This window comes from Triturus cristatus, chromosome 6 (genome assembly GCF_964204655.1).
Source record: "Triturus cristatus chromosome 6, aTriCri1.1, whole genome shotgun sequence".
NCBI classification, from domain to species: domain Eukaryota; kingdom Metazoa; phylum Chordata; class Amphibia; order Caudata; family Salamandridae; genus Triturus; species Triturus cristatus.
The window spans coordinates 1,420,651,572-1,420,659,683 of NC_140589.1; positions in this window are offsets into that span (position 1 = coordinate 1,420,651,572).

Sequence of the window (8,112 nt, forward strand, 5' to 3'; positions counted from 1 at the left end):
GGCGCTGATCCAGTTGCTGGAGAAGACATGCCAAAATCAATAGACTGTAGAGATACAGGGGAATGGGGAGGTGGTAAAACTTGTTTTTTTAGTGAATAAAGGGAATTTTTTCACCTCCTTTTGCACCTCCTTTTGCACATTACCACCGGTGCAGACATCTTGGTTCTCCCCTTCCAGGCTAGCATTTAATTGAACCACCAACGTCTCCTGTTGCAAGGTCTGATTAACGGCCACCATGGTGAAGGATGTATCCTCATCTGAGGTAATAGGTGAGCTGCGACTATCTGGTGAGGAAGGGACAGCCCCTATGTCGCTTTTTTGACCTGCTAGGCGTACTGACTTGGCGAGAGCGCGACGGTTTTTCTTCACTTTCTGCGCCTCAATTCTAGCCATTTTATGGTTAGCGATACCCTCCCTCTGAGGTCTCACCATTTTCAACAATTCGGGAGGTAGGGTTCCCCCCCCGACGAACTCACCAACTCGAGGGAACTGGAAGTAATACCGCAGTATAATTGTTTATCTATTTAACGGTTTAAAACAACCCAGTCCATGCCACTAACCAGCAACCCCCTTTTAATCCTCCTTACGTCTGGTGCAAACTCAAGGTGTGTAGAGCTGCCTTCAACGTAGTCGAAGCGGGACCGTGGAACTGCAGGTTTTGTGTTTCTGCCAGATGGCATAATCAAATGATTCTCCTCCGTTTTCCTCCGTTTTCCTCCGTTTCACTCAATCCCCCATAAAAACGGTAGCTGAAGGCACGGAACTCCTGCTCATATCATCTTGAGCGAGTTCGCATTAGCAAAGCGTTCACCTCGTTGTCCTCCCTTCGTTCGTCCAACGGCTTCAATCTGCCATCAGCGCGGCGCCCGCGGGTGGCGTTTCAGCGAGGTAAGGAGGAGGAGGGGCCATGGACGTGCCTAGCAGCGTAGAGGCGTGGTTCCCCGCTGCATCTAGATCTATACAGGTGACAAAGGCGTGGATCCATAGTAATTCTTTTTCCGATCACGCACTGGTTGGGGTCTCGTTGCTTTTGTGGGGAAGAGACAAGGAACGATCTAGGTGGCAGATGGATCGTCTCCTTCTGCAAAATGAAGATTGGATTTTGGGATTTAGGGAGTGGATTGTTCATTATTTTGAAATCAATGCTAACACCGCCACCCCCTTTGCTATCTGGGGAGGTTTCAAGGCTGCGGCCCGGGCCCAAGTAATAGCTGTTATGGCCGGTCAGTCCAAAACTCGGAAGTCTCAAATTGAGAACCTTCAAAACAAGGCGGATCAAGAATATGCCTTAATGTTACATCATTCCCCCAATTCCTTCAACAAAGCTAGTCGGGAATTAAGAGATTTTTTTATCTTGGAGGAAATATGCAACTCCAAAATATATCAGCAAAAAATATATGAAGAGAGTCAGTTAATGGGGAAGCTGTTAGCTAATTCCACCAGAAAAAAATGGAATCCTCTCTAATCACTTCCATCAGGGACCCTGTCACGGAATTAGTGGTATCAGATAGGGAGAGTGTTTCACAGGTCTTCCTCCACCATTACGGACAACTCTATTCAACTGAGTACCCGGTTAATAATGAACAAATTTCAAAGTATTTGATGGACATTGATCTTCCTAGACTCTCACAGGACAGAATTAAAAAACTAAATAATGAAATAATGGAAGAAGAAATCATAAATGCAATCAAATCTATTGCAGGGGGAAAGGCATGTGGTCAGGATGGATTCCCGATCGAATTTTATAAGGTCTTTATTAAAGAATTAGCATCTCCTTTAAAGCGACTTTTCAACGACATTAGAAAGGGGGCAACTATATCTGCTGAATTCAAGGAATCTATAATAATATCTTTCGTGAAAAAAGATAAGAACCCTTTAGATGTGAACTCCTTCAGGCCAATCAGTTTACTTAATTCTGATTACAAGATTTTAATGAAAGTATGGGCTCAGCGCTTCCTTCCTGCTGCTCAAGAAATAATACATAAGGATCAGACAGGTTTTCTAGCAGGTCGATCTATGGCTACTAATACTCAATTTTTAATTCATGCCTTAGATTTTTTTAACATAAACAAAATCCCTGCTGCAATAATCATGGTTGACGCTGAAAAAGCCTTTGATCTTGTGAATTGGCAAACATTGTTTTTAACGTTAAGGAGTATTTGTTTTTCACAACAGGTTATTAACATGTTAAAACATATCTATTATGGTGCAAGCGCTAAGGTGGTTATTAATCAGGAACAATTAGGGGAAATTATATTAAAACGGGGAACTAGGCAGGGTTGCCCGCTCTCCCCGCTACTTTTTACCTTTTTTATTGAACCCTTGGTTTTAAAAATGCGCAATAATGCTGCTATTTCTTCTCCTATACGAGGGATGTCAAAAGTTAAGTTGTTCTCTGACGACATCATTTTGTATTTAACCCCCACTAAAGAAAATCTAGAGCTTGCCTTTAAAGAATTTTCTTTGTTTCAACAAATCGGTGGATATAAAATAAATGAAAAAAAGACCGAGATACTGGCTCCTAATATTGATCCAAATGTTCTACCTGATAATTTGAGAATCCAAGCCATGAAAACTGACCCAATTAGATATTTGGGTATCTACGTCACTAATCAGTATCAGAAATTATTTGAACTAAACTATCTTAGAACTAAACAGAGGATTAAGAGCCTTTTCGAGCAATGGTCAATACTTCCCCTTACAATTATAGGGAGAGTCTCTTTGATTAAAATGTCCAATGTTCCTCTATTAATCTTTTTGTTCTTAAACGTCCCTATTCGCCTTAATCAAATTTATTTCAATGAGTTGAATACTCTGTTTAGGGAATTTATATGGGCAAAAAAGGTTTCCAGAGTAAAATTAACTACAGTACAGCTGCCCATAAATCAAGGAGGTCTAGCACTTCCGCAGATACGAACATATTATCAGGCTGCCCTATTGAACTTAGTGGTTGACCTAACTTTTTATAAGTGCATCTATGATAGCTTTTTTATTGATAAAATGATAGTAGAAGGGGGAACGCAAATGCCCGCCTTTTTAAAAACTGCTAAATTACCCAAGAGGACTCGCTACAAGTCTCTACGAGAAGTTCAGTTTAGGCTTCAAGCAGTCTTAGCTCCTCTGGCTTTCAATTTTTGGGTCTGGGAGAATGCAACAGTCTAGGCCTACATTTACAACTAAGATATATTGAGATTTGGAGCGATTGTGGGTTTTCACAACTTAAACACTTCATCGCCCATAACAAAATAATATCCTGGCAAGAAATAATGGATAGGGCAGAAGGTAGTAGAAAGCCCACATTAATTGAATATATGCGGATAGTTCATTTTATTTCCAATATTGAGGGTATTTTTAATACTCCACATTATACCATGGTAGAACTCTATGACTTCAAGCTTTCGGGACTGGGGAAATGGTATTCTGTATTGCGGAAGGATGAACAGACAAAGGGGATAGTCTCCCATATCGAAAAAATAGCAAGGGATACTGGTTGCAGATTTTGCCCTAGGGAATGGGAAAAAATATGCCTTCTAGGACATAGGTCTCTATGAGCCGCTAATTTTAAAAGGATGTCCTTTCTATCAAGATGGCTCGCTTATTGGACCCCATCTATGATTCAGAAACGATATCCGGACCATCCTAATAGGTGTTTCTGCTGTCATCAGGAGGAGGAAGGAGGATGGCTACACATCTTTTTTTCTTGCCCGCAACTGGTACAGTTCTGGGGTGAGATTTTCAACGATTTGGGAGCCGATATAGGCATGAGTGTTTTTCCCCAGGTCGAAACTGCATTATTCGGGTATTCAAGGGACAAGGCCAATTTATCTAGCTCCGACAGGGTTTTTGTAGCCATATCTTGTATGGTGGCGCGTTCCTTGATACTTCAAAATTGGAAATCTAAGGAGATTCCGAATCATTTAAATTGGTTTAATAAAATGAAAAGGATTTGGAAATTCGAAGAGGCATATGCCAAAAGAGTAGGGGGCATTAGGAAATATAAGAAAAACTTGAAAAAATTTGAAGAATTACTCCTACTCAAGGATAAGTCTTAGAGATGGCGCAGACTCTCTAATTGTTAAAGAGTAATGCAGTCTTAATTATTAAATTATCATTGATCCCCAAATGGATTGGGGCAATGATTTTCTATTTGTATAAGTTTTACACTACTCAAAGCGTACAATTTTTGGGGGTCAATGATGTTAATGTTGCTATCCTTTTTATGTGACTTTAGCAGCTTTTAAATGGTTGTCATCAGTATTTGCACTTCACCCCGTTGGCTGATATTTTGTATTTTATGACTAAGTTTTGCTGCTAGCACAACTGCACTTTAAACAGTAATAATGTTAATAATCCTGTATTCTAACAAGGCAGATTTTGGCTGCTTATGCATCGACACCTTAATTTAGAACCAAATTAGGTCCTAAGAGCTCTAAGATGAGTTGAGTTATATGCGACTCTGTAGTTTTATCTTGCATTTGCACTTTATTCGTCTATAGTTGTATTTGATACTAAGAGTACTGTATTTGTCAAGGTTAACTCTGACTGCTATTGCACTGGGCACTTTAATCTATTTCAATGATTAAGATGAATCTTATGTCTCAGCTGAGTTATAAGTTAATTTGTAGTTAGATTTTGCATTTGCACTTTATTTGCCAACTTGTCATTGACAATGGAATGATATGTGACTGCCTACAAAATATGAAAATGCATAGCATTCTCTTCTTTGCTTAGTAAGTAGTCTATCAACAATCAACATCAATGGTGGGTCTAATTTTGGCGTTTCAAATGTTGCATTTGCACTTTATTCGTGATGCTAAGAGTACTGTATTTGCCAAGGTTAACTGCGGCTGCTATCGCACTGGGCACTTTAATCGGGATTTTAATTCTTGTCTTGAGTGAATTTTGTGTCTGTCTTGTGTCTTAGCTGAGTTATAAGTTAACCTATGGCAATATTTTGTATTTGCACTTTATTTTTCAACTTGTCAACAGACAATGAAATTATATGTGACTACCTATAAATTATGAAATTGCATAGCATTCCGCACTTTGCTTAGTAAGTAGCCTATCACAAATCATCATCATTGATTGGTCTAATTGTGGTGTTTCAAATGTTGCTCTCGAAAAATATGTATGTACCTTTTTGCTCTGCTCAATAAAAAAAAAAAAAAAACCTTTATTTTGCCCAACTTGACCATAAAAGCATATATACAATGACATACATTCCATTTGATTCATGATAAAACAAATAGAAAACATACATTCATCATATGTCATTGTATAAATAACACACAAATGTAACCTACAAACAACCTACGTTGCCATCAGTCCAAAAATCCCTGGCTACATTAAAGTGCGTGTGCTGTGTATATGTACAATTTACAATGTCAAATTTAATAAGCCCATACTCTATCACTCAGTCCAGCAATTCAGGCAAAAATGTATATTTTTTTAAAAAAAATTGTAAAGTGCTTATATCAGACAATATAGAGGGTATAAACATTATCATAGACCCTTAGACCACAGTTCTACTTCTTGCTAGTCCTACTCGCTGGTACACTATACATCAGGATAAACATACATCAATAAAATAGTTATAAAGACTCATAAAATTCATATAAAATACCTTCAGTTAAAAAAGTGTACCAGAATTTAACCGTTATCTGTGGGGGTCAACTTCAAGAATACTCTACGGGTACACCACATGGAGAATAAAAAGCCTGCTACTGAGAATGCTATAGGGAGGCTAGCGTCATATTTCAGGATCCTAAAAGCCTCTCAGCATTGCCTGGTTCCCAAATTTCTACATATCTGGATCAGCCATTGTTTTCTCGCTTTCTTATACCAAGAGCAGAAAAAAACACGTGATATTCTGATTCTGCTACATTGTTACAGGCTGGGCAACCCAAAGTTTGTAGGCCCGCCCATTTGTTCTTAAAAGCACACAGTGGCAGATCCCGGTGCCTAAATTGTGAATAGAGCTTCCTTGCGGTGACCGGCTTGATGTCGTCCAGTACCGGTTATAGCCTGTACTGCTCTTTGATTTCCAAAAAAGCTACAGTGAGCTTGCCTATTGTGATGTGTCAGGATGCATTAATGTGCAGGTCACATAGAGGCACTCAAATACTCATCAGGTGGCACACTGTGCGAAGTACTGGATTTTAGTTTACATGTTATAAGCCACAACCTTAAATAGATTGCCCCAGCTTCTTGAAAGGGATTCATAGTTACGCTCCTCTGGCGATGCCTCCATTACAGAGCCCCACTCTTTTTTCATACCACTTAAACCCCTAATTACATTAGTAAAACCAAGTAGCAAAACAAATCACAAATGTGATGGGGAGTGCATGCTGGTTTAAAAAAATGTCAGTATATTCAAAGTCAAAATAAGCTTTATTCGATTTTAGTCATTTAAAATCACAAAAGCATACATATTCATAAAAACAAAATAAAAACATTTGATATATACATTAGTTAAAAAAACATTATATATCACAGAGTGCGTAAAGTGCTTTCAGGTAAGAGTAGATTAACCTACACAGTAATGCGGTCCAGACTTTGATCTGAATAAATTTGTTCATTTACACTTTTTCTGACTCTCAGTGTATTTTTCAGAAAGCCAGACATGACACATACAGTTGGAATACTGTCTAGAAATTGTACGTATAAAAAAGCTGGTCTATATTGTCGCCAACCTGCCTGTTTTAACAAAGGGAGGATCCATCTAGCTCTTTCCCTTGTGTAAAATTTACAAAACAATGTCACGTGGATAGTAGATTGTGGTGACATGTTGTCGCAGGGTCAAGGAGAAAGTTCTCTGGACCAATCCTTTATCCCTGGATAACTGACCAGACGATGAAAACTATTAAACCTGAAACAAGTTAAAATGTATCTATCGTATCCCTCAGTGCAACATAAGAGATGCGGTTGGATATCATACGTGATCAAAGTCATTTGATGTTGGACTACCTCCCTTTGTTCATCTCCAGGGCGGCTCTAGGTGACTCTAAATGGGTCAAACAGGTTAATTTGAGCTCCTTCCTGGATATAGAATTCATTTTCTCTGGGATAAAATAGTAATCTGGGTGCCCTATGTCACTCAAGAATTTTTTACAACCACGTAATCCTATTAACGTGGTCCAGATTCATTGAACCCTTGATTCTCTCTCTGCTTAAACCTGTGCTACTAGTGGTCCATACACGCTGCCATAGTAGTATGGGTTGCATTTTTATAATATCAGAGACATAAGAAATACCCAGCTTGCTATGACAATTAAAAACCGGGAAGCTTGCTGGTACAGCTAAGATCAACCTCAAAAAGGCGTTTTCCACGCGTTGAATCATAGACACATCATAAAAGCCCTACACTGCTGTCCCAAAAATCGCAATACTTATACACTTGGCCTGGTAGAGCTTAAGAAGTATGCCAGGGGGCCTTTTTCCCATTTTCTTGGAGAAATTAACGACAGCAGCAGTCGACTTCATAAATAGTAGACTCCTACTCTTCACCGCTGGGCCCCAAGAGCCCGTATTTGCAAATAAAACACCCATGAATGTAAAGATGTTTGTGGAGTCTACCCTTTTGTCCCCCAAGGGGAGGCTGTTACGTTTGTTTCTCCCTCACCCACAGGTCCTTACGAATGTTTTTTTAGCATTTAATTTCAGACCTAAGTTATCCATAAAGCGAGAATATATTATAAGGGCTTTCTGCAAACCTAGTTGCGTGCGGGCCATAAGTACCGCGTCATCAGCATAGAGGAGGGAGACTTTCGGCCGTTTGTTGACATCCGAGGGATCCTGCGCCGTTCCTTCAAGCTCCTGCTCCAAAGCGTTAGTATATAAGTAAAAAGGAACGATGCAAGCACACAGACTTGTCACACCCCCCTATCCACGGTGAATGGCGCGGTACATTCCCCATTAGAACCATAGCACACCTTAGCAGTATCCCCAGAGTATAATTGCTTTAAAAACTGGATCAATACCGGGTCGATCTTCAGGTTTGATAATATACTCCACAGTTTATTATGTATAAGTATAGCATAGCAGAATGTGGCTGTTAAATCTACAAACGCCACATAGAGTTTCCCACCCTTTGCCTGTGTATACTTTCCAATT